Source organism: Microtus oregoni, unplaced genomic scaffold (assembly GCF_018167655.1).
Source record: "Microtus oregoni isolate MIOR12 unplaced genomic scaffold, Mior012 000020F_ref0000438, whole genome shotgun sequence".
NCBI classification, from domain to species: Eukaryota; Metazoa; Chordata; class Mammalia; order Rodentia; family Cricetidae; genus Microtus; species Microtus oregoni.
Window position 1 is genome coordinate 8285011 of NW_024543079.1, and position 27853 is coordinate 8312863.

At 41.3% G+C, this 27853-nt stretch overlaps 1 protein-coding gene across 13 annotated transcripts in view; it reads left to right on the forward strand.

Annotated features, from left to right (window-relative positions):
- Positions 1-27853, forward strand: part of Ptprt (protein tyrosine phosphatase receptor type T) — a 1081821-nt gene that overhangs the window by 972884 nt on the left and 81084 nt on the right. The window lies entirely within an intron of this gene.

Consider the following 27853-nt stretch of genomic DNA (forward strand, 5'->3'; position numbering starts at 1 on the left):
AGGAAAGTCGGGAAGAATGCCAATTATCTTAAAAATGGAGTCTATGTGCCAGCATCACTTCTGCTGCCTATCATCATTGGGATCAGTCAGAGGCCAGCTTAACTTGAAGAGACTTGAGGGGCAGACTCTATTTCTCTACAAGAGTAATGGCATATACATACAGGAGGGGAAAGGACCAATGGTGTTAATTGCCATCTGCTGCACACTGCAGCTTCTCTGGTGAGGTTTGAAACATTCACTACTCTATAGGTATAACAATGAATCATTAGGAGTTGGTTTGATACCATGCCCCTTTATTAACTGTTCTCCCTAGAGCCTATGACCTGTCTAACCATGAATTCTTGCCCGCAATAACTTACTGATTAGCACAGAGATCCGCAACTAGTCAAAATGCAGAGATGGAGACACTATGAAATGCTCAACCCTAAATGGGAATTCTGTACTGCACACACAGTCCACCCAGTTTCAAGACTCAAGGATCATTGCAGAAGAAGTGGAAAGTTTATAGGAGGCAGAGGCAATGGATGCCTGCAAGAAAACTGTTTTTCAGACCCGACAGGGCAGTTGCATATATGAACTCACAGAAGTTGTGACAGTAGGCACAAGACCTTCATGAGCTCCAGACAGACAAAAATCCCAACATATCGGGGGGAGGGGAGGTAGTTACTAAGTTCCACCTCTATCTGAGGAGCTATTTGTGATAACTTCGCTGGGGGCGGGAGGGAGTTAGTTTTCTTTAAGGATGTGGCACCCAGTAGGACAACCTTACTCCACTGCATGGCCACCTATACCAGAGTATGGAGCCAGAACAAATTAGACTTGATGAGTTAAAGACAATAAAACAAGGATGTGAGGTTAATGTGTATAGGATGAATGGAAAGGGAAAAGTAAATGTAATCAATCTGGTCTACAGAGCTAGTTCCAGGACAGGCTCCAAAACCACAGAGAAACCGTGTCTCGAAAAAAACCAAAAAAAAAAAAAAAAAAAGAAAAACCCCAATGAATGGACGGATGTCTTAGTTAGGGTTTCATTGCTGTGAAGAGACATCATGAACCACGGCAACTTTTATAAAGGAAATGTTTAATTGAACTGGCTCACTCACAGTTTCAGGGCTTCAGTCCATTATCATCATGATGGGGAACAGCATGGTGGCATTCAAGCAGACATGGTGCTGGAGTAGTAGCTGAGAGTCCTATATCTTGCTGGCAACAGGAAGTTGACTAACTGTCACATTGAGTGAAATTGGAGCAAAAGAGACCTCAAAGCCCACTCCCACAGTGATACACTTCCTCCAGCAAGACCAGACCCACTCCAACAAAGCCACACTTCCTAATAGGGCCAGTCCCTATGACACTATAGGAGCCAATTACATTCAAACAACCACAGTGAAATTCCCCCCAAATTACTAGAAATATGTATTCTTAAAAGACTCAAAGGTTGTCATCTTAAAGACAATTGGGCACACTATTTTAAAAGGAGAAAATAAATATGCAGGGATAAAGTAGTATGGCAATGTCTGCTCTGGCTAAAAGTTAGTATGACCAGTATGGATAGTTCATAATTTCCCAGTTTACATTTTTGTTAGTGCAACTCTGCCGTTGCCAATAGTTTGTCAAGGTATCTACAGATTTTATGACTCTAGAAAGTTCTTCTCTCTTGTATAATCCCTTATGAAAGTAAACATATTCTTTGAGAGAACAGCCCAGTACTGGTGAGAAGACTCGAGAGAGAGGGGGGGGGGTGATTTAAAAGTTTTAAAAACAAGAGTCTAAAACCATTAACTTTTCCCAGAGCTTTTGACAGAAGGCAGAAGGTAGGAAATGTGTTTGTTTCAATGTTTGTGGTCCTCACCCTGCCTGAATCCAAGCTGTCCCTGGCATTTTTCAGTAATCTCATTGCATTAGACGCATAGTTATAAATGACTTGGCCTCTTGTGGTACTTGCTCTATTAGCTCATTGGTATTAAGTGGTAGGAGATGAACATAGGCAAGTGAACCACAGGCCAGGTCCTAAAGAATATGAAAGTGTTGAAATGCATTGATTTCTGCAAGGAACTAAGGTAGATGTTAAAAATGAAGAGAAAAGATTGCCATCAGTTTTATAAAGGTCATCCTAGTGACAGACAAATGTGCTGAAGTTGATGAAACTAAGCAAAGCAAGTCTTCCTTTTCCACAGAAACCAGGCTTCTGGGAAATGACAGCACAAAATACTGATACAGACAGGAAATTCTGTTACACACACACACACACACACACACACACACACACGGAGAATTAACAACCACTACAAAAAACTGGCATGACCAGCTCCTTGAAATGGAGGGTTAGGGAGTGTACTTTAGTATTACATTCTTAAAACTGTTTTTAAGTCCTGGGTATTGATTAGATGTTCTGGCTTGCTTCATATTTTCTTGGCCAATCAATATTTTGAGAGCTTGATACCTGGGAGTGTTTGGACCTGTTTGATTTTGCAATGAGTGTCATTATTCAGATAATAACTCATTGGGGAAGTTCAGTTTTTCCTAGGTGAAAACCCCTTTTCATCTTCAGGGTCTTTGATCTGGTTTAGATGAAATTCCTTCTGATCTGCAGATGTGACAGAGGCTTAGAAAGTAAGAGAGTCATTCCAGACTAGCAGAGTCACTCCTGTCCCTGCTGCAGTGGGGACCCAGTGGTGAGTCTTCAACCAACTGTGCCCATCAGATACACCTACTTGCAGATCTATTCTCTGGCCATTGTCACTATAAGCTTATCACTCTGTCCTGTCACTATCCTTTCAAACTGATCTATCAGCACAGGTTTATCTAACAACTCAATGTCATTGCTATGCTTTACTTACAGCAAGAGGCACTTGCCTAGCCTGAGATTTAAAGATGTAAATCTCACCATGTATGTTCAACCAGCCCTCCCTACCCCAAATAACAACTCCCATTTATTTGCTCCTGAAATAAAGTTTAAGTACATCTCATAATCTATAGGGACCAAAAATGATCTGAGTTCTGTTTACATCTTTATAGTCTCTCTGTCTCGCTCTGACTCTGTCTCTTGCTCTCTATTTCTCTCTGTTTCTCTCTCTCTTTCACACACACACACACACACACACACACACACACATTCCCTCTGTGTGCTTACAGACAAAAGCATGCGTGTTTATGTGTGTGAATGGGTGAGGGGTGCACATGCATGTATACACACACATGTGGCTGCTTTTTCTATCTATCCTATTCACTGACAGGATAGACTAACTGTTGTCTCCTCCACCCTCACACTCAGCATTTAAGCTGTAAATGTATGTCACAATGTACATCTTTAATTTCATCTCTGACCACTGTCTTGTTTGCCTAATACATCCCAGAAATATTAACTCCCCATCCCCATTCTTTGAAAACACTAAGCACTTTCAACATCATAGCTTCAACAATTACGTTGCCTCCTTCTAGAATATTCTTCTCTTCTTTCATTTCTTAGTTACCATTCCACCTTCAGGTCTGTGATTAAATGTCAATTTTGGAGGGATTTCCTGGATATCTATTCTAAACAATTTCTACTTCTTTGTTTGCAATTTTTAATTTTAATTAAAAGTTAATTGCATTGCTTTCCCTCATCCATTTTCTCCCTCCAACCCCTCCTTTGCTACCTGCCTCCAATCCCTCCCACTTACTCTCAGATGGATGGCCCTTTCTTACTTGATTGATATTGTTACGTGTGTGTGTGTGTGTGTGTGTGTGTGTGTGAGAGTGTGTGTGTGTGTGTGTGTGTGTGTGTGTGTGCGTGCGTGCCTAAATATATAAATACAACCCTCTGAGTCTGTTTGGTGTTGCTTGTGTATATGATTTCAGGGTTGGCAATTTGGCATTGAATAACTATTAGGAACTTTAGGCAGTCATTAGTTTCCTGTAGTTTTTTCTTCATGTAGGAAGGACCTTTGAGACTTCCCCTCCAGGTTAGCATGCCTATTGTTCAGGTCTTGTTTAGGCAGCCATATTATTGAGCAGCCATATTGTTGAGGTAGCATGAGTATAGCTTCCTTGTCATTTCTAGAAGATACAATCTCACAGCAGACCTCCTGGTCTTCTGGCTCTTGCTGTCTTTCTACTCCCTCTTCTGTGATATCTCCTGAGCTGTAGTTGCAGGAGTTGTGTTATAAATGTATCCATTAGGACAAAGCTCCCTCTGATCAGCTTATCTATGCATTTATGACCAATTGTGGTTTTCTGTAATCATCTCCATTTGCTTCAAAGAAAAGCTTCTTTGATTTGGGGTGAAAGCTACACTTGATCCATGACATCCCTAGCCCCTGTAGTTGGCTAGGTTTCTAGTACTAGACATGATTTCCTTTCTATTGCAAGAGTCTTAAGTTCAGTTAGATATTTGCCAGATATAAATGCCTCTATTGCACCTTTAGGGATATCTTGCCATACTGGTCATTATTGTGGTCATAGGCATCACAATTAGATAGTGGTGCTGTGTACTTTGCTTCTCAGTGTGTGTCAGAAATGCTGTGTGTGAAAATGCTTGCTTATTCTTCTCAGTGTTTTGTGGCAAATATCAGCATCCTTACTAGCCTGCAAAAAATCACAGCATATAGAACATTCACTTTTGTTTTGGTCACAACTGAATTCTTGAAGATTAGGATAGCTCTTGGTATAGAATGTATAATAGATAATTATGTGTTGAATGAATCACTTGTTAATTTTTGTAGTCAAGATGAGCCATGATGGTTCACTTTTAATTACTCGATGTTCAATCAACTATTCTTATGAATTGCTAAAAAGTATGAAGGACTGATGGTGAGATGATTTCTGAAGTTGGTCTTAGATTTTAGCCCCATAGTGGAGAAAGAGAAGAGGCTATTATACTTGTCTGGAAAGGATATCTGGGGCATTTTGTGTGTCATTTCTGAGGAAGCTGTCATTCTGGGATCTTTGTCTTTGTCATTAGTTCTAAAGGTCCCATCCCCAGTTGATCATGTCCTTGGGCTCCATCACACAGAAATACTCTTCAGAACCACTCTGTGGACCTTACTGCCCTCCACTTGTGATGTCTCTCTCTGCCTTTTACAAGGGTTTACACGTCTAATGTTTAATCCTTCCCCAGTCATAGATTATGTGTCTTTAGTTTTATGCCTTTATAAATCTTCTCAATGTCTGGCATAATCTGAAAATTCATCTTCACTTTGTAGATTAAGCATTATCTTTTAAGTCATGATATAAAAGATACTCACGTTTAATGAGTCCCAATTATGTTTCAAGAACTATGCAAGATCCTGTTTTATGTTATAGAATGTTTTTCTTAATCTGTGAGGTGGTGATTATTAATGGAATAATAATCTTATTAATAATTAAAATTAATAAGTTTGATTATTATGATTAATAACAACTAATTGTATTTAATATTAATTATATAATTATAAACTTATAATTAATAGTAAGTTTCTTTGGCAAGGGTAGAAACTGAGATTCAGACAGACTACGTAACTTCTTCAGTGCCACACAGCTATCAAGTGGGAAAGCTGGTTTGAAAACTAATATTTTGGTCGCATATGATTCTACTATGATATTGACCTCTTTTTTAATTGGTGAGAAGTTGTCACATACTTTCAGGACCACTGAAATAATGGCCCACTTATGACAGTGACATCTTCAAATCCCAAGATCCATTCCTTACTCTGTTTTTAAGAGTTCAGTAAACTTTTCAGGGTGATGTTGACATTATCTCATTCAACAATGTGTCTTGGGTGTCTGTTGACTATATGCTAGCATGTCATGGTTCTTCTAGCACATCAGCGAATAAAGCAGAAATAGAAAAAAAAATGTTCTCGAGCCTGGCGGTGGTGGCGCACGCCTTTAATCCCAGCACTCGGGAGGCAGAGGCAGGTGGATCTCTGTGAGTTCAAGAACAGCCTGGTCTACAGAGCTAGTTCCAGGACAGGCTCCAAAGCCGCAGAGAAACCCTGTCTTGAAAAACCAAAAAAAAAAAAAAAAAAAAAAGAAAAGAAAAAAATGTTCTCCAAGTCTTTCTGAAGGCCACATTTCAGTAGTGGCAAGAAGTATAGAGACAAATGAGTAACAAACAAAAAGAGACGAGTAAATTAAGTGACAAGTTAGAAGTGACAAACTCCCTGAAACAGTGGTACAGGCTGAGTGAGGTTAGGCTCACAAGTAGTCAAGGGTTTGGTTTTGCAGCAGATGGGATCTGACCAAAGACTTGAGGAAGATAGGAGATGTGTTATAAAACCATCTCTACTAGAGGATTCCAAGACATGCGCACCTGATGTGTTGGAGGAAAAGCAAGGAACCCAAGATCCTGTCTTAGCATTGAGGGTCTTGAGAACCTGGTTTTAATAACTAAAAACCCTCACTGTTCATTATTGTGTGAACTTAATGTATTAGTTCAAACAGTAGCATATTTGAGAAATATGTACATCTCTGAATTCAGATACTTACAAAAGACACTATTGGGAAGGTATCGGACCCATGATTCTTCCAAATAGCAACACTAAGGCAGAAAGCAAGTCACCCAGGGTAGGAACCGGGCTACTTCCCTGATTTCCTCCTCCCCTTAGAACCTGACACTTCCACACCAGTCAGACTGCATTCTCTTGGCCCCCCTTGGCAGGAACCCAGTCTAAGGCTTCTAGGGATGCTGATTGACTTAGTCACTTCCATCACTGTTTTCTGAACTTGTTTTTTTTTTTTTTTGACTGACCAGAGATGTGCAGAGGGTTTAGTCACGATCCCAAGTCATTTATTTAGCATGGAAATTTATTAGGTAAGCTGTTGTTTAGCAAATCCATCACATCACACTTTTTGCTTAGCAGAATCACTTCATTAGTACTTTATTGCTGGAATTGACTGTCAATTATGTAGTTAACTCATTTACTTAAGAAATGAATTTTTTTTAAATCTGGGCAAAGTAATTCAAAGTACATTGTTAACTCTTTAACGATTAAAGATTGCTGTCAGTGCCAATTCGTGTCATCAGGAAAATTACACCACTTATTTCCCTTGAAATATTAGATGCTGGAAAATGTTATGAAAACATCAAGAGGGTGTAGCTTAGAACCTGTTGTAAATTAGAAACTTACTAAATAGAACAGGAGAACTGGCAAAGTTAAGCAAAGTTAGCTAGAAGCTTTGCTTGCACCTTCTTGGAATGAATTACTATAAAGAAAACACTTGTATATTTTTTGCAAGTGTATGAGTTTTTGTTGATACTGTATCATTAGGCTCTCACAAGAACATTATGGGATAACGTTAAGATCTGTGATTGACAGCCTCTAAGATGTCCGCAGTGATTCTTGCCTTTTAGTCTATAACAGTGTATCATCATCTCTTCTCCTTCCTATGAGTGCAGGGTTCATCTGTGACTGACTTCTAATGTTTAGACTATGGCCTGAGAAAATGGTGATGTGTCGCTCTCAAGATTAGGTCTTAAAGAGACTGTGATTTCTGTCTTGGTTGCTCATTCTCATCCTCTCTGTGGAGCCATCCATGGTGTTGAGTTTCCTTATGGAGAGATCTAGTCAGCAAGAAAGTGCCAGAGATACCCAGCCAGTAAGATATCATCCAGGAACTCAGCTTCACATGCCAATGTTCTATGAAAAAATGAACCCACCAGAAACTATAAGCATGAACTTGTATTCAGATTTTCTTCAAAATGAGTCTTCAGGTGAGACCATTGTCATAGAGGATGACTTGAGTACCACCTTATGAAAGTCATGGAACAGTCTCTCAGATACATTCATATTTTATGGTTTTTGCAGAGCCCATGAAATAGCATTATTTATTGTATTGTTTTATATTAAGATTCGAGGTTTGGAACGAGTTGTTTGTTAATACAACAACAGATAATCAGTGCATGGTTTCCGAAGTGAAAAGTTCTAATAGTTTATACAAATTCCTTTGGCTAATAAGTAGTAAAATAGGAGCCAGGATTTCACTCTGCTTATTCTGCTGTATCTCAGCAGGAAAAACCAAACCAAACAAAACAAAAACAAAATATGTGCTACAGACCAGACCCCTCCTTGCTATTTTCAATAATCCTAAAAATTTTGAGATTCCCACAGAGGCAACTATGAAGAGACTGTCTATGTAGAACAGTAATTTCCTCACGATTTTCAGACCTCCACTACCCTGAGAAGAAGAAACAGACTGGCAAGCAGGCTAAAGGACAGACAGATCTCTGCCATCTTTTTAATAGTAATTGAATGAAACGTGTCTTAGTTACCATAAAATGCTTATAACCATGATTCCCAAATATGACTGATACCAATCTAACGCTATGAAATCCTTGTCCCCTGGGTTTGGAGTCACATACTCTGTATCTAACGTGCTTCCCGAATGACTGTTAATCCTTCCGAGAATTTAGGGTCTATTATGTAGGTCAAACCAGACTGACATTATAGTGATTAGCTATTACAATTCAGCAGTTGAGAACCTGCCAAACTGATCTTTGAAATGGATATATACAGTGTTTTGTTAGTTCTAATCATTAGAGTTGTTTTTTTTTAATAATTTTTTTTATTAAGAAAAGAAGAAAAAAAACATAAACAAAAAACAAGTTTCCACCTCCTCCCAGCCTCCCATTTCCCTCCCCCTCCTCCCACCCTTCTCCCCCTCCTCCCACCCTTCTAACCCTCCCCCCACTCCTCTCCCCCTCCCTCTCCAGTCCACAGAGCAGTCCAGGTTCCCTGCCCTGTGGTAAGTCCTAGGTCCTCCCCCCTCCGTCCATATCTAGGAAGGTGAACATCCAAACTGGCTAGGCTTCCACAAAGCCAGCCATCAGCTTTTGGATGCTTGAACAATATCAAAAAAGAAACATTTTCATTCATTTATTGAAAGCAGAAAGGAAGCATTCTCAGTTTTATGAGCAACTGCAGGACACTCTGTGAGAACAATTATATTTATTTCTTGGAAGTTCCCTGATGGACTGTTCAGTCCTTTGCTATTCAAAGTGTGGTCTACAGCCCGCATCCTCATCATCACTGTGGGGTAGCTAAAGATGCATATCCTGAAGCCACATGCCGGATCCATATAGCCAGAGTCATTTAAAATTATCACAGAGATATAAGATAAAGCTCAGGATGCATTAATCTAATTCAGTTTATTAATTAAAACTAAGATGCACAGTGGTAAGAAAAATTAGATAATTCAGTAGAAAACCTAGGATCAAGATGCTGGTCTTGAAATCCCCAAACTGTTCTTTTTACTCTATCCAAGTTGTCCTGCCTGAACTGTTAACTGCACCCAAAACTCTACCTAAGTATCCAGGGTACAATTTGAAATGGACACGGGATTCTTTACCTGGGACCTTGTACCATGGCAGACTCATTAAATGGCTGTTACACATTTACATTTTCTCTCCCAGGCAAGGTTAGCCATTTCATTTTCTCTTTCCTACCCATCAATAAAAGGCAAAGTCACCTGTCAGGCTGGAGATTGTAAAACCTGTCAAAACTGAAATTTTCTAGTTTAGCTAAATATTACTCTGCAACTATTTTACATGCCTTTGTCTTATTACAATTTTGATGAATGAGAGAGAGAAAATAATCCCATTTCTTTTGAGTGAGGCATTACTTAAAAGTCCATTGTTTCTGTCTTGCTGTCAGGGTGAGAGTTCTGGAGGTTGAAAATCTTTCTCTCTCTCTCTCTCTCTCTCTCTCTCTCTCTCTCTCTCTCTCTCATACACACACACACACACACACACACACACACACACACACACACCTGAGCTCAGTAGTTTTGAATGTGTGCACAATAACTTTAGGACCAATGAGGAACTTCAAATCTTGTCTAGCCCAAGCTGGAGTCACACTGAAATGGGCAATGTTTATTCTGTGAGAAGGATATTGGGTCTAGGTGTAATTAAAATCACTAGCAGCCCATTTGAGAAATGTATATTTTGAAGTCAATGTGGCTTGTTCACGTCTTCACACTTGCCAGGACAGATGAAATAGAAACAGGAAACATAGGACAGTAGACAGTTTCCTGTGGTGTTTATCAGTAAGTTAAAGGACAAAACAAGATATTGGTGCTAAACTCGGATCACAGACATGCACTGGTACACTCCGGACATGTGGCATCTGCCAACGTGGAGTTTACAGTAAGGTAAAGGATACAGATATGAGACGGTTTCGCCGTCAGTCAGTCACTCTCACCATTCATGAAGATGACATGTGTCCAAAGAGATATACTGTAATTCATGAATGTGATGTGATTGTCAGAATATAATGCAGGATTCTCAGATGGAAGCAGACAAGGGTGTCTTTCTTGATGTCTTATTCAGAAGGAGGGGAGCGTGGATAATCATCACCTAGATTATTCTGTTAAAATTTTACAAGACTTATTTTGTCATCTAGTCCCCTATCCATTAATCCATCTTGATTTGATTATGCATGTCAAAGAGAGTTTCAGACATCAGGACATTTTCCCTTCCTTCTACTGTACATCACTCAGCCATCTACATTTCCTTTAGAAATGAATTTTTATTAAAAAATACATTCTTCTCTCATAACGGTACATCCCAACCACAGTTTCCCCCTTCTCCACTCCTCCTAGCCTCTCTCTACCTTCTCTCTCCCCCAGATCCACCCTTCCCCATTTCCTCTTCAGAAAAGAGCAGGACTCCAAGAGATGAAAGCCAGAAGTGACAAAACAAAATATAATAAGACAAAGCAAAAACCTTCATATCAAGGCTGGACAAGGTGACCCAATAGGAGAAAAGAGTCCTAAGAGCAGGTAAAAAAAAAAATCAGAGACACACCTGTTCCCACTGTTAGGAGTCTCACAAGAACACCAAGCTAACAACCACAATGTACACACAGAGGACCAGGAGCAGACCACGCAGGTCCCCTGCTTGCCATCTCAGTCTCTGTGAACCCATAGAACCCATGCAAGCCCTGCTCATTTGAATTGGTGGGCCATATTCTCCTGGTTTCTCCATCCCCTCTGACTCCTACAGTCTTTCCTCTTTCTCTTCCACAGGGGTTCCCCAATCTCTGAAGGAAGGGACCCAATGGAGACTTCTAACTCAGATTCTCTCTCCACACAATGCCAGACTGTGGGACTCTATGCCTGCTCGCATTTGGTGCCAGAGAAAGCCTCTCTGATGACAACTGGATAAGACACCTATCTATGAGTGTAGCAAAATTTCACTAAGAATCTTTCATTGATTTTTTTTTCTCTGAGCCATCCAGGCATGGTCTCCCTCTTGTGGTGTGGACCTCAAGTTAAACCAAAAGTTGGTTGACCACTCCCACATGGCCTCAGCATATCTTGTAGACAGGACAGACTATAGGTAGAGGGGTTTGTGGCTGGCTTGGTGTCCAGGCTTCTCTTCCTGTATCTACTTTCTCATGCCAAAGAGATATAGGGGTGAAAGCCCCAAGCCTGTACCAGTTCAGCCACTCTAGTCCAGTGAGCTGAGTGGAAGTTGTTCTTTGCAATGAGGCTCCACTTCTTTTTTTTTTTTTAGTCAAAGTGTGTTTTACATCATATATCTTGACCCCATTCATGTCCCCATCCACATCCACCCTCCTACCCTGTACCTCCCCACAAATAAAATAATTTTTTTAAAAAAAGGAAGAAAAATTAAAAAGAGAAAAAAATAAAAAAAATCTTGCTATGGAAGCTACAGTGTAAATCACACCATGGACCCCTTTGTCCATAATCTTTACTTGCAAGTGTTCCTTGCAAAGAATCATTGCTCTGGTTTGAGACCTCTGTTACTACACTGTTGATGCTGGGCCCACACTAAGACTCTTCATAGGTATCTTATTATTGCCTTGTGTTGTGGAGATCCTGCAGCTTTGGGTCTGTGGGTCAGCTTCCAAATGACACACATGCTCCAACAAGACCACACCTCTTAATCTTCCCCAAACAGTTCTACCAACTGGATACCAAGCATTCAATTATATGAGCCTCATAAGGCAGTTCTCATTCAAACAACCACCAAGTCCTATCCAATATAAGATCTCTCTTTAAGGATAAATAGCTCAGGCTGTCCTAGGAGCAGTGATCTGGAACAAAGTAAGTGAGGCAACATGAATCCTCCACTGTTCAGTTGTTTTTTATGCTAGTTGTTGTTCCATCAAAAGCAGCAATGACATCAGGTCCCATCTGCAGTCCCTTGTGCGTGCAGCTTCAATCAATCCTTTTATCTATGACTCATTCCCTTCCTCATATAATCTCATTCTTTCTTTATACATAACTGCTTCCTAAATGCCACCCCCAAGTTGTCCTTTTGTGCTTACAAAAATATCAAAACTGTACAAATTACATGTCTTCATTTCTTCCGCATGGAGCAAATTACTGACCAAGATATATTCCTTGCATTTCTTTGCAGATTTGATTTGTACTAGCATGTCACAGCCACGGATTGATGTTACAGAAATTCTCAGTGATAATCATCCCTACGACATTCAGCAACCTTATACTTTCTTCTTCCTTGACATACTTCTGTGTCCCCTAGCAAACCATGTCCTTCCCCAAAGTCCATTTCCTGCCAGCCAGTATTTTTGCTATATTTTTCATTAGTTTGCACAACATTTTAAAATGGTATTTCATTGTGTACTGTAGGGTTTTTTTTTTTTTTGCAGGTGAAAGTTCAGCATTTTTCCAGGTCCATTATTTTCTAACATGAATGACTCCGAAAGTAAAAATGAATAGAGCACATGCAAGAATAGAGCAGTAGCCATATCCTACAAAAAGGACTCTTGTTCCCATTGAGCTAAAACATCTTAAAAGCCCGCAATTAGATCCCTTCCTCTTTGTGGTCCAACAATGTGAGTGTGTTCAGGCTTCTCTACCCACCCTTCAGCTTTATTCCTGATTTCCCATTTAGAACAGTAAGTGGTTAAGACCACAGAACACCCTTCACATGGTTTCTGGCACGCCCAACACCCTTCATCTTGGCTTCAATTATATTAAGTGTATAAAGCCCTTGCTGAAGCACACTGGTGTTAGCCCTTCTGCTATTTTTCCACTGACTTTCATGAAATTGTGACAAAAAGAGAAATCAAAGTTTTCAAAAAAAAATTAATAGTGAAATCCATTCATCAAATGAAATCCTTTCAGGAAGATTATTTTCTAAAACATTTATAAAGCCAGTTAGATCTGGTTGGAGTAGAAGAAGAAGATGACAGAACAGACACATAAACCCCTCCACACACGCACACACACACGTGCGCACCCACACAATACACACACACACATATGCTTGCATGCACACTAACACCATGTGTATGTTCACAACACCCTTCCCAGGGCTCCAATTCACTCTGACCCACAAATGAAATTCTGAAATGGGTCTGTTTTCCCAGCTCTGTCTTAGCTATTAGAACACTAAGTCCACACACTGATAATTTGCTTATTTCTTGCAGAGCAGATAAGCGAAACTTCTCACTTGGCTCTCTACTCCAAACAAAACTAACAACCCCAACTGCTGATCACTTCTATCAGTCAAGACTGGTGATCATTAATCAGAGGCATATGGGTCACCGGAGCATTACGGTCAAATGAATGGCACAATCTAAATTTGAACAGTGTGCAGCATATGTAGCCAACTGACCTTGGTGGTCCTGTGAAAGCCTAGATTAGAGGACTGCTGGGAGAGATGGGAATCCATTGGGGAGTCGCTGACAAAATGTAGTATTTCCCTGGAAGACACTTGTTTTCAATGTTGCGGCAGTCCACAGACCTCAGCATAGACACAGGAAAGGGATGCCAAGGCTGCTGTTTCACTACATGAGAAACCCGTGGGACAGAATGTCTCTGCATCTAGGCTGTGGCCCATCCATTTCCTGATTAAATATTCAACTACTACAGCTGTGGAAATGGCAGCTTTGGGAGAAGAACAGAAGGAAGCCCCATGTCTGATCTCATCATTACATTGGAATCCACATTGTCTGGCCCAGGCCTTGTCTACAAGAAGGCTTAGCTGTGTACCATGGCTTCCTTGGCACTGCTCACTCACCAACTAAACATACTTTACCAACCTAGCATTACCTAATCAGTTTGTCTGGGGGTATTTTTTTAACCTTTGCAAAAGGTTTGTTAGTAATTGACTACTTTCAAAGGTTAGGAGTCAGATTTTTCCTTGACAGCCTCTCTACTATATCCTTAACTTTTCCACATCCTTTGGTTTTTGCATATTTTATGTACTTTCTACTTTCAGTGACTATATTTTTCATTTATAGAAGTTGACTTTGTATTTTCGAATCTGTCCCTCTCTGCCTCCACTGTGTGTCTTATACTGTTACAGGTTCATATTTCTTTCTTTCCTCCCCTCTTTAATCCATACAAATGTATTTATTTTATGATGTCTCCAATTGTTTTATTATTTTCAATTCTTAGGATGTGTGTTTCTCAGTATCATATCTGCAGCTTCCCCCTCATGGGGATGAACTTGTCATTTGCTATATTTTGTGTTTCTACTGAGTTCATCTTTTGTGGAGGAGGTTTTGTTCCAAGGTAACTAATGTACCTTAGACTATGAAAATGTCTCTGCAGGCTGGTTTCTTGTTTGCTTATGAGATCAAGGAGATTTTCAAAGGTCTTGAGGTTTATAAATTGATATCTAGGTTTATGGTAGCCCTATTACACAACTTACAAGTTTAAGTTTTGTTTGTTGTTGTTTGTTTGTTTGTTGAGGTGTGTGTGTGTGTGTGTGTGTGTGTGTGTGTGTGTGTGTGTGTGTAGAGGCCAGAGGAAGAGCGTACCTGTCTTGCTTCATCACAACCTCTGCCTTATTCCCTTAAATGAGTCTCCCACTGAATCTGGAGCCTGTAGAAATTCTAGGGCTAGACTGGCAGTCAACAAGCCTTAGAAATCCTCCTGGCCCCCGCCCCGTCCCTCTCAGTGATGGGATGACAGTTGGCCATGGCCAGCCTTTTACATGGAGGCTGGAATCCAAACTCGGCTCCTCTGCTTGTACATCAAGCATCCTCATCTGGGCATCTTCCCAACCTAAGCACATAAATATTGATCCCAGAATCTCCTGGGATAGAATTCAATTCAGGGTCTTCTTCCTTCTGTTTTTTTTTCTCTATTTTAAACCTGTGTTCTCTTCATTTTATATGCTGATATCATTGACTTACCCACACACAAATACTCTTTTCTTTTTTGGGGGGTGGGGGGTTGAGACAGGGTTTCTCTGTAGCTTTTGGTGCAAGCCGGTCCCGGAACTACCTCTTGTAGACCAGGCTGGCCTCAAACTCACAGAGATACGCCTGCCTCTGCCTCCCAAGTGCTGGGATTAAAGGCGTGCGCCATCACCGCCCTGCTCAAATACTCTTTTCAAACATGTCCAGAATTACATACTTTAATTAAGTGCACCAAGATTAAAATACTACACATTGATTGTTCAATATGAAAAATAAAGAAGTTTATATAATATTTGTTTCTGGCTATGTATTTCCTTTTATTGATAAAATTAGAAATTTAGCCATGAAATTTTGCTTTATAGTTTTTGCATGATTTTTCCTTAAAGTTATATTCTTCGTTCTATTTAATAGTTTTTGTGACTTTTGTGATCATATCTATATTTACTGAGTTTTAGTGTTTAACATTTCAGTTCTTTCATAACATGATTTCCTTAGTTCTGCTGGGTTTGGTTGTGTTTATTTACTTGTTTGTTTTTTTTTATTGGTTTACTTGTTTCTTACCTACCCAAACCTCTATAGAAAAGAGCCCCCAGTATAACTCTGGAAGCTTTTTTTTTTTTTTTAAATATTTATTTATACAATGTTCTGTCTGTGTGCCTGCATGCCTGAAGAGGGCGCCAGACCTCATTACAGATGGTTGTGAGCCACCATGTGGTTGCCGGGAATTGAACTCAGGACCTTTGGAAGAGCAGGCAATGCTCTTAATCACTGAGCCATCTCTCCAGCCCAACTCTGGAAGCTTTGATTGTTGGAGAATGCCTGTCTGTAACTTCAGAATTGAAAAAGAGCTTGTTTCAATATATAATCTTGGATTCAGGCTTTTTTCCCTTTGAGAATTTTATTTCACTGCTGTCTGGCATTTAAAATTGGGCAAGAGAGGATACAGTAATGCTGTTTCTTTTAGCTTAGCAATTGTCGGTTTTTTTTGTTTGTTTGTTTTTGTTTTTTTTTTTCCCAGCCTAAATGTTCCTCTGAGTCTTTCTACATTGATGATGTTTAAATTGCTGGATCCGACTCTATGTTCTGATTTTGAATCGTATGTGGGAACACTGTACTTGAAGATGTTGGTTTTCTCTTTGTTTTGTTTTTGTTTTTCTTCTGTTGGGAGCTGTGTTCACATGGTGTTCTTCATTATTGCCCTTGTTCACTTACCCTGTTCTCTTCTTTAGTAACACATTTATCTGTCATTTATATGTCTGTTTTCTTTGCCTGGAAGCATCTCTGTTTCCATTACATATGATCACATATGAGTAGCTGATAGGTACAGAGGCAATGCATGACCCTCTGTTCTCATTCCCTTGCCTTTCCCTCTCGATGTTGGTCAAATTAATTCTCCACAAGTGTCTGCCTGTTCCTTGTTCTCATAAATTCTAGCACCCTCATTAACTTTGAATATTATTTCATTGTCTTTTGGTTCCTAAACACTCTTTTCTTTATTTCAAGTAAAAATCTTAAATTGTGGTTGTAACTACACCTAGGATATGTCAACAGTATGGCTACCTAAATGGGACCTGAACAACGACCATACCAATAGACATGCTACTATAGAAGGGGGGCCCTACCCATAAACAAAGAATTATAGGTAACTAAGAGCTGGTGAGAGTGGGAGAAACCATCATCCCCAGTGATGAGCCCCCAGTTGATTATTCCACACCAAGTGACCAGCCCTGAAATAATGTACATGCATGCAAAGCTAAATGAACTGAGCAAGTTGTATTTATACACTTATGTATTTGTACATTTCCATAACAATTAAAGAAAGAGAGGCCATGAATTTGAAAGGAGTGGGAAAGGAGGGTGCATGGGAGGCATTGGGAGAAGGAAAGAAAAGGTGAGAAATTGTGTGTTTATGTTTTCATTCTAAAGGATAAAAAAATATTGAAAAGAAAAAAAGTAAAGTATTATTTTGTTTTACTTTTGGTTAACCTATTCATTGTGCAGATTAATCATATTCAGTGAACTATTGAACACATGTATTAGGCATGCACTGATCAAATCTAACTGGTCTTTCCATCCCACCTCCCACCACACTCATTTCAGCCTCTAGTTATCATTAGTTTACATCCAGGTTGATGTCTTTCAGCTCTCGCAGATGAGGGAAACCATGTGGTTCTGGACTGTCTTTGCCTGGCCATTCCACTGAACATAAGTCCTCCAGTTACAGACATTTTGCTGTAGATGATGGCTTTCCTCTTTTTTAAATTTTTTAAATTTATTTATTTATTAAAGATTTCTGCCTCCTCCCCGCCACCGCCTCCCATTTCCCTCCCCCTCCCCCGATCAAGTCCCCCTCCCTCATCAGCCCAAAGAGCAATCAGGGTTCCCTGCCCGGTGGGAAGTCCAAGGACCACCTACCTCCGTCCAGGTCTAGTAAGGTGAGCATCCAAACTGCCTAGGCTCCCCCAAAGCCAGTACGTGCAGTAGGATCAAAAACCCATTGCCATTGTTCTTGAGCTTTTTATTTTTTTAAACAAATTTAACTTTGAATGTATTTTGATTCTATTCTTATGTTCCCCCAAGTCCTTTCAGATCTTCTCGCCCTCCCTATCCTTCCAACTTTAAGTTCTTTCTCACAAAATGAACTAACAAAACCAAGAAAACAAAATACCACACAAAAAGAAAAAATAAAACACCAAACTATACCAAACTGAAGCACACACACACACACACACACATCTGTGGAGTCCGTTATATGTTAGGCAACTATTAACATGGAACTCGCCCTGTATACCCAGTGTCCTTCCACTGAAGAAAATTGATCTTCCCTCGTCCAACAGGGATAAATGATAGTTTGATTGATAACCTTTACCCTAGTGGTTATGTTTTCATTCATTTGTTTAAATATAACAAAATAGAATATAATAAGGAAAAAAAAACCCTAGCTCATTGAGGTTGGACAAGACAAACAACAGAAGGAAAAGAATCTAAGAGAAGCCATAAGAACCAGAGACCTACTCATTCACACACTCAGAAATCACATAAAATCCTAAACTAGCAGCAATAATATAAACACAGAAAACCTGGTACAAGCCATACAGGCCCTGTGCATGCTGCTGCTTCAGACTCTATGAGTTCATATGAGCTTTGCTCATAGTGATTTAGAGGTCCTTATTTTCTTGATGTCCTCCATCCCCTCTGGCTCTTATATGCTTTCTGCCTCCTCTTCCATGGGGTGCCCTGAGCATTGAGGAGAGGTATTTAGTGGAGACATCCCATTTAGGGCTGAGTGTTCCCTGCTCTCTCATACTCTGTGTAATGTCTGGTTGTGGGTCTGTGTATTTATTCCCATCTGCTCCAGGAGGAAGTTTCTCTGGTGATGGCTGAACAAGGCCCTAATCTACACATACAGAAGAATATCATCAGGAATCATTTTATCACAACATATTTTTCATTTTTTGTTTTGTACCATTACTATTTGGTAAAAAAAAAAAAAAACCTTAGGTCTCTGAAGTAACTAGTCTCAGGTTCTTGGCCATCCATGCAGTGTTGCATGGGTTCCAACTTATATAGTGAGCCTTAAGTCAAATCAGTTATTGGTTGATTACCCCCACAAGCTTTGTGCTACCATTGCCCTAGCTTATCTTGTAGGCAGTACACCACTGTAGAGCAAAGGGTTTGTAGCTTTATTTGTGGTTATGTTTCTCTTTTGAGAGCATGCAGAATAGCTTCCTATACTACTGGAATATATCACTGGAACACGGGGTGAAGGCTCTGTGTAATCATGGTAAATGAATTTTGTAAGTGTCATCTTAAGTAATGGGGAATTGGTATCAGTTTATAAAGAGTCTTAACAACAGCCTGGGTTCTTTGGGGATTCCCATGGGGCCCCTTTGACCAACAACTCAATTAAATATAACCTAATTCCAGTACTGGAAGCTTTGTTGGTAGCAAGAGATAGTCAGCTGGGACCCTGTCTCCCCCAATATTGGCAATTTTCATTTAGGTAAGTATCATATATATATATATATATATATATATATATATATCATATATATATCATATATATATATCATATATATCATATATATATGTTTTTTAGAAGTTTCTACTATATTAGATTTCCATAATGCCCCTCAAATGCTCCTTAGCTCTCTCTCCCCATATTCCTTCCCACAAATCCTCACTTGATGCTCCCATTCTAGCTACCCTTCTACTCATAACTATTCTATTTCCCTTCCCTAATGAGATCTAACTGTTCCTGCTAGTCTCTTATAATACAAGCCTGTACTGAACACGATCAATTAAAAAGAAACCCGTGTCTTATTAATCTGTCCCTTCCTTTATTTCTCCATATGTTCTTGCATTTTACTTTCTAAGATGCATTTCAAAATGCAATTTTGCTTTCTATGATGTAAGCTAACATGCCCTAAAGAGAAGAACTCATGTCAAACTGGCTTCAATGAAAACGTAGTGACTTGTAAAACAGAATAGGAAAGCGAGCATCAGAACCCGTTCTAGAAGACTTTCCAGGCATCTCATCTCCCATTGGTGTTGCCCCCAGGCTGACTTCCATCATGAAGTTGTGATTATCCATCAAACCCAGATCTGATGGTGTCCAACGACAGAGATGGGTATCTAGATTAGCCTTCTTAGCAGTAAGAAGTCCCTAAGACTTTCCTCACATTTTATTGGTGGGGTAGGGCTGACAATAGGGATCAGAACACCCAGCTGACATAAATGGAAATCAGGACCTTCTCATGGGTCTTGGAATAAATTCCTGAACCATATCAGAAGGTGGGGACACCCAAATTAATTTGGGGTCCCGCCAGACAGGAAAGCTCTTCAGTAAAGAGTAAACACCGACTGCTAATCTTCTAAATATTGTGAGTTTAAAATGTACATAGAGAGAATACAATTTTCCTTACTGCTGGCTAACATGGTATATTTTTATGAGATCCAATTTCTGTCTTGTTTATGTTTACTTAGCTTTAAAGAAAATGGAGTGTTTGTCAGTAAACACAGCAGAAGTACCACCACTATTCCTCACTTTTGGGACTTTTGGGCCCCTGTTCTTGTAAGTAAAGCAGGGGTGATGGTGATTTGCAATGCCCATGCCTGTGCAAGAGCCTTGCCCTGGCACAAGTGCAGAGGAGCAGGACATGTTTTCCCTCAAAGCAAAGGCTCGGATTCTCATCCGAAAGGGAAACTCAGGATAAGCACTTTGGATACAAAGGTGACTTGTTTGGCCTTTGTCAAAGATTCCAGTGAGAGGTTGGAAGAGGAGAAAGCATTACCAGGGGAGCTTCTACTTCTCAAACTCGATTTGGGGTCTTTGATTTCTCTGAGCCTGGAAGGAAAGTGGGATGCTTCTTTTCTGTCCTTAAGAAACTGTCAGATGTCCATTGCATCATGTTCATTTCAGCCCTAAAGCCACATGCACACCAGGGAACATTCTGCATGTTGTTCAGTTTTACATGTTCAATTTTATTTGATCAAGCACATGAAATCAAGGAAATATACTTCAGTCTGCCACTCCGTTGAGTGACAGAAAGTCTTCCACTTGATATGAGATGTCATGGGAACTGACTGTCCCTCTCTCAGGGGTCACAAATCTCCTGCACTAATCCTAGAACTCACAAATAGAGGGCATGTTTTCTTTTTTAATACCATGACTTCCAACCACAAGGCAACTTTTTCATCTTCTACTTTATCACAGAAACCACAATTGCTTCCAAGTCTGGGGGAAGGGGGACTGTCTTTTCGAATCAGTTGGAAGATTATTTTATACATTTGCAGATATTCTGAAGAAATTTTGACACAATTAAGTCTTTATCTTTGTGCACATGTTAAGTATGCTAGTGCTATAATTCACAGATTCTCCTCCTAATTCTAGCACTTGGCTTGGTTGACAGACTTAGATTTCAGTTCCGTTAGGAATTTATCTTGCAGTTGTATTGGTGTTTGATGAGAGAGGGAATGAAAGCCCCTGACTGATGACCAGATGCCGTGGGAGGCTGCCCACAATGGAATTCCATTTAAACTTCTCAACGACCTTCTTGGATGATAAGGGAAAGAGGCGGCGGTGGATAGCATATAATTGTGGACATCACCATCACCAGTTAAAAGCAAAGATTTAAGGTTCTCTGTAACTTATGTGAGGTCTCATGACTGGAAAGTTGTGAGTTTTCATTGGGTTCTGTCCTTTGACTCTGCTGCCATCACAGCCCCTGCTGCACTGGCTCTGATCACGTCCCCCACACCAAGCAGGTAACCCAGCCTCCTCCTCATTTCGCACTCTCTCTCTCTCCTCTCAGACTCTGTGCTCCCAGCAAGCAGTCTAGCTCTTTGCCTTCTAATCTCTGTGTTTTCCTGCCCTAACAGGCACATGGATTTGAGAAGATATTTGATAGATGAAATAAGAAAATGATAGTGGTATCAGAAATCACAGGAATTTGGTTGGCTGATTCAGAAATTTTTGTCTTGACTCTGTGAAGACTTTGGTTAAGGATGACTTGACTGTCTGCCTAAAGAGGGCTACAAATGCAGAAAAGGATATTAGGATATTAATGTCTATTAGGATACTGATAAAGCACTCCCGTCAGAAGAAACTAAACCTGGCAGTAGCAGTGGGAACAAAAGAGAACAGAAAGAAGTCAAGAAAAGGAGAGCGAAGCTACTCTTCTGTGTTAGTGTTTTCCATTGCTACAACACAGTACCTGAGGCTAGATAATTTATAAAGCAAATAAATTCAATTAGGTCAGTTTTGGACACTGAGGATCCCAAGCAAAGTGGTCTTCTCTGATCTCTGTTGAGGGTCCCTTTGGACCCCTTGGCTGTGTTTTGGCATGATGGAAGGCATCATGGCAAAAGTATATGCAGGTGGTGAGCAAAGTAGTCCGTGGAAGGAAACAAGTCAGTCATGCTCTCTATAACAGCCATCTCCTGCACTGAAGCACCAGGAGACTTCATCTCCTCTCACCATGGCCACTTTGGAGGCCGTGTTTCCAACACGTGAACCTTTTGGGATCTCATTCAAACCATATGGAATCTGCAACAGATGACTCCAAAGACCACCGTGTGAATTCCCATGTACCAGTGGGATGTTGTACATAATTTTATTAGAACACTTGCTAGCAGGCATTGTGTCTTTGAGTCTTCATACTTACTTTTCTGTATGGAGGAGAATGTGAGGAGGAACTGAGGCTCAGAAAATCTGTCACTTGGCCAAGGTCACAGACATATGGCTAGCCAACCTGTGACTCCAGCCCTGTTATGTCAGGACACAAATTCAGCGTCTTTCAGGCTCAAGACTGGCCATTTCTGAAATAGTTCTGCAAACATTTTAGCCAAGGCTAAAATGAAACAAAGCCCACACACATATGACTGTGTATTTTACTATCATTTCTAATGCAGTTTAGAAGATGATTAACCGCTACCCAAATGCAGCTACTTACATTTAAAGTAATTGACATTACACATGTGTGCCCTCTATCACATTGTCCAATATTTTAGGTGTTCGATAGCCACAGGTGGCAAATGGCTGCCCTGCTGAATGGCGAAACTATAGAGCCCTTCTGTCGTTGTCCAAAGTTTTATTGCAGAGTGCTTGGGCTAGAGCTGTCTCACACAAGACCAATATCTCTTTGTTTAGAGTTCACTCAAGCTCTAAATAATCTCTCGTTAGGATTTTACCTGGCTCTAGATATATCGGTGAGTACCTGCATTGTCTAACCCAGTAGCCATTAGTCACCAGTGTCTGCTGAGCCCTGGAAATATGACCAGGCTGACTGAAACTACTCCAGAAGTGAAAGGTACACACTAGATTCCAAAGCTTTGCTATCCGTAAAGAACGTAAGAGACAACATTAATAATTTTACACTGAGCATACGTTGAAATATTTCTTTGGATATGTTGGGTTAAAAAAAATGCACCGTTGAAATAAATGGCCTGTGTTCTTTTATAAAAATATTATTTAATGTTGCTACAAGAGTATTTTCAATTATATCCGTGGCTTGCACCATATTTCCTCTGGACAGTCTGCCATAGATCCCTGCACTAGTCTTTGAATGGGGAGTGAGTGCGTGGGCACAGCACATGTGTGCATGTGGGGGGGTCTAGGTGTAAGGGGGAGGTATATGCGTGCGTGTAGGAAGCCAGAGTTGGACACTGGGTATCTTACTCTAACATTCTTTAAGACAAAACTTCTCATTGAACCTGGAGGTTGCTTATTTGGCCAGGCCAACTGGCCAGCATGCTCCAGCCATCCCCAGCCTCCCCAGCCCTGGGATTCCATGTGTGTGGCACCTTTGCCTGGCTTTTGTACGTTGATTCTGGGGAATCAATCTCAGGAGCCATGCAGTTCGGCAAACACTTTGCTGAGTGAGTCATGTCCTGAGGTCCCACATGAGGGTGCTTCCAGTGAAACGAAACAAAATTTAAAGTTCAATTCTTCTGTCACATTAGCCACTGTTCTGTCACTCCGTAGCCACGTGGAGTTAATGGGTGCCGTATTGCAAGTCACAGAGGGAAAAAACATTGCCCTTGTCACAGAAAGTTCTATCAGGCAGTACCAACACAGATTGTACATGGAGATGGCAAGAGGCACGTAGGTGAATTATGAAGGATGTGGCAGGTTTCCATGGCGCCTAACCCTGCAGCACATAATCTGCTGTCTCCTGAGTACCTGTCCCTGCTTAGCTTTGTTAGACCTGTTTGTGAACAACTTATCTCTTCATCCCTCTCCCTGCAAGGACTTTGGTGTGTTTATCTCTGCTGCAGCATATCTTCCTGCCCACCCTGCCCGCCCCCCTGCCACATGTATGTGTAGCTAGCATGTGTTTTGTATGAGATGGGTATTTAGGAAGCCTCTGTTAGACCGCTGCAGTGGCAGTGGCAATCAAGAGAGTGGAACAGTGTGACGGAGCAACAGGGAGACCTGGAAGGCTAGAAGCACGCGATAGGAGAGGGGGGCATATGCCAGAATCCATGGAGACAGGAAGAAGAGCTGCAGAAAGAGAAGAGAGGAAACCAGAGAGACAGGTAACTGTTGATCCAAAATCTTTTTGGTGTGCCCCAAACCCTTGAACCCACCCAACAAGCTCCCTGCAAACAGTAATGAGAGAAGAGTCATTCACAGGCTCGGGCAGCAGTTACATAGGAAGTGCAAAATAAACCGCGATTATTACATGATACATAAACATGCAAGACCGATGAATGGGAAGAATGAAAATTAAGGGTCTGATGAGGAGGGAGAATGACAAATGGCCTCTCCCTGGGCCAGCTGGTTTGAGTTACATTTTATGGGCAGCGTGTGAATTCCGGCGCCCTTGTTGAATTTGCGGCAGACTCACACATTAGTTTTAAGGCTCCCTCTCGAATAGGAACATCATAACGCTTTTTAATTGGTGCTGATAAAAAACGTAGCCTTACTTGTAGGTGCCTGAGAGAAGTGAGTTGTGAAATTGGGTTTTCATTAAACCTAATGACGGAAAATTAAGCATAGTGCGTCTGGCGAAATGGGGTGTGATAAAAGACATCACTTCTGCGTTATCGAAGGTTAATAAGGGAATAGGTGAGGTAAGATACATCGGAAAAGGGAGTCCAACCAGTTGAATTAATAAACCTTGAAAATCCCTTGGTTCCAAGTCCTCGTGGCATCATTAGTGCTGGCATCGGCATTATCACAAATGTTGCAGCAATACGAGTTGCTAAATTCCAAATGCATTTATTTTCCATTCCACTGTTGGTTTTGCTGACACTAAGTTTACAGTCTGTCTAGCAATGTGTTTGGGGGGAAATATCCATATTGATAGCCTTTTCAGTTTGGAAATGTTTGGCGTCTCACAAAGATTTGCCAGGTGCCAACTCCAAGGAAGCCTGCCTCTGCCAGGCAGCTGGTTCCCCATGCAGCCTGCACCCGGAGTCCTTTAAAAAGCTGGGGGCAGGGTATATCTCGGTGGCATCCGCATAATGGTGTTTAACTGGGAAATAAGGGCTCTGGCGTTTGATTTGATGTCACCTCCATCGCCAGTCCCATGACACCACCGCAGGAGCGCTACTGGCTACTGGAAGGATGCTTCCAATGCAAAGGGTGTTTCCAATGCATGCCAGCTGGGACACCTACGGCCAGGACTGTGAGTCTTTAAAATGTGGGATTCTTTTGCAGAACCCTCAACGGTATCACACTCCTTTTTTTTATTTTTTTTTATTTTTTATTGAAAAAAAGGAAAAAAAAGTTTCTGCCTCCTCCCAGCCTCCCATTTCCCTCCCCCTCCTCCCACCCTTCTCTCCCTCCCCCCACTCCTCTCCTGCTCCCTCTCCAGTCCAAAGAGCAGTCAGGGTTCCCTGCCCTGTGGAAAGTCCAAGGTCCTCCCCCCTCCGTCCATGTCTAGGAAGGTGAACATTCAAACTGGCTAGGCTCCCACAAAGCCAGAACATGAAGTAGGATCAAAACCCCGTGCCATTGTCCTTGGCTTCTCATCAACGGTCCAGAAAATATATTTAATAAAATTATAGAAGAAAACTATCCCACTCCTTTTAAGAGTCCTCACCTTCTCAGCTCTTCTGGATCTGCCTCCCATTGTCTACCACAGCACGGTCCCACCGTTCTTCTTTATGCCCGCCTCTCTGCTCTTAAATGTGTCTCCATCTCTCAGGCTCTGATCTTTTTGCTTCAGGCAGCTCTAAGTATTTTCTCTTCTCGACCATCAAGCTTTGAGTGTAGACTCTTTTTTTTTTCCTACTTTGCCACTGTCTAAAAAAAAATCCTTGGATGAAATGGGGTCTCATAAGTCTAATGCATAATCACAAGAATGTGACGTTAGCAGGGACTCAACCCCACTACATGCCAGAAGTTACATTCAATCACATTCAATCAGTGCTATTAAAGATGTATCAACTATTGCCAAATCGTGGGAGAAAAAGTGGGAAATAGTCTCAGCGCAGCCAGGAAAGGTTTTTAGCATCTCACTGTAACTCTTCTTTCCTGTGTGTGAACTTGTATCCTTGATATCTGTCTGTTAGATAATTTAGCTAATTCTCAAAGGCCGACTCTGTCTTGTCTACTCATTGCACTGAAGCAGAAAATGCTGAGACCATAGGCGACACACAGATACTTCAGCTCCTGGTGAGGTGTGGCCCAGTCAGTGTCTCAAGCTCAGGCTAATCAAAGCCATCACTTGTCCCCCCTGGAGATGGTAACAGGTGGGGTCAGACGGAAGGGACCCCGACTCAATACAGATGAGCACATGAAGGAAACCAAGGCTCTCATCCCAGAACTGAGGGTGTTCCCTAGACATTATACTTTCAGTACTAAAGCCGAAGAGGGGTTAGGTTAAGTGTGGCCAGTTGGTCACTCTGCAGGCCACACGTCTCCCCAGTATCCTGTCTTGTGAGGAACTGACTTTGATGTTGGACTGTATTGTGCTCTCCCGGAGAGCCTGTCTGACGGATTATTGTGACAGGAAAGACAGGCTGAGGGGGACATGGCTTTCAAAAAGACAAGCTGCAGAAAGCTCTGGAATATATACTAAGTCTCTCAGGAAATGAGCATGGCACAGGCTTCATGGATGTCTGCGTGGGGGCCTTGGTGTCCGAGAACATCTGGATGTACCCATCAACTGCCACATCTGGCAGGTCCTATCTCTTGTATGGTACAAACAAAATGGCCGCAGGGCAGAGACTGTCAGCGTATTTCAGAGGATGTGAACTTGCCAAGCCTAGATGATTCTGGGAAGGAGAAACTTTTTCCAGAATGACCAGACAACAGAAAGTATTTAAAGGAGCTCCATAGGGATTTCTGTGAGGGGAAGGCATAGACTTATATACATATATATGGGGGGGGGTCTCATGTGGTCTAGTCTGACCTCAAATTTACTATTTAGTCGAGGGTAACTGAACTTCTGATCTTCCTGTTTCCCCACTTGGATATCTAGGATAACAAGCTTATGCAAACCAAGTATTATGTGATGCTGAGGACCAAATTTGAGGCTCCGCAGCATGCTAGGTGATCACCACCACCTGAGGTATATATATACCCACTACCATATCAATGGGTGTGGCATAGGAGGCACATGAGAGTCGTGTCTGGTGAGAGCAAAGGAAGACATTTAGAGAAATCTGCAGGGTGGGATCAGGGACATTTCAGGTTCAGTGGTAGTAAGGGGAGAATAGGTGGCAGGGTATGAAGGTGGCTTCTGTTACAGAGCCCATTGCTGCAGGGCGTGGCTGGAAGGTAGAGTCCCTGCTGCCTATTGGGAGTCCAAGACTAGCTATACTTCATCCGGGTGTACAGCTCAAAGGAAACAAACTAGGAGAGAAATCAGACCGCAGACATGCCAGCCTGGAAGCAGTCGCATGGATCTTCTAGCCAAGCACCTGAGACTCTCCTCACCTGCAGACAAGCAACTGAATCTACCTACAGTTTACATTACATTAGGCCTGCAGCTCCCTAAAGCCTGACTTCTTACTAGTTCTGGGATTGGCTGCACACAACAAGCCTAGAGAAGAGGCCCAGGACAGGCAAGGGATAGTCACTAAACTGTCCCTTTGTCTTTGCACAATCAATAATAATCCCTTGAAACTGAAATGAACCAAGGAAATCCACGTATACAGTTTGTTATTTCACTATTTAGATCTGTGCACACAGCCAAGCCAGGGTACGCAGTGTCTTTGGTCTTTCTATAATTTCCTAACCAGCGGAGTGTTCGGTTCATTCCCTCTGCCCTCCTCAGGTCACGCTGCGGGTGGGG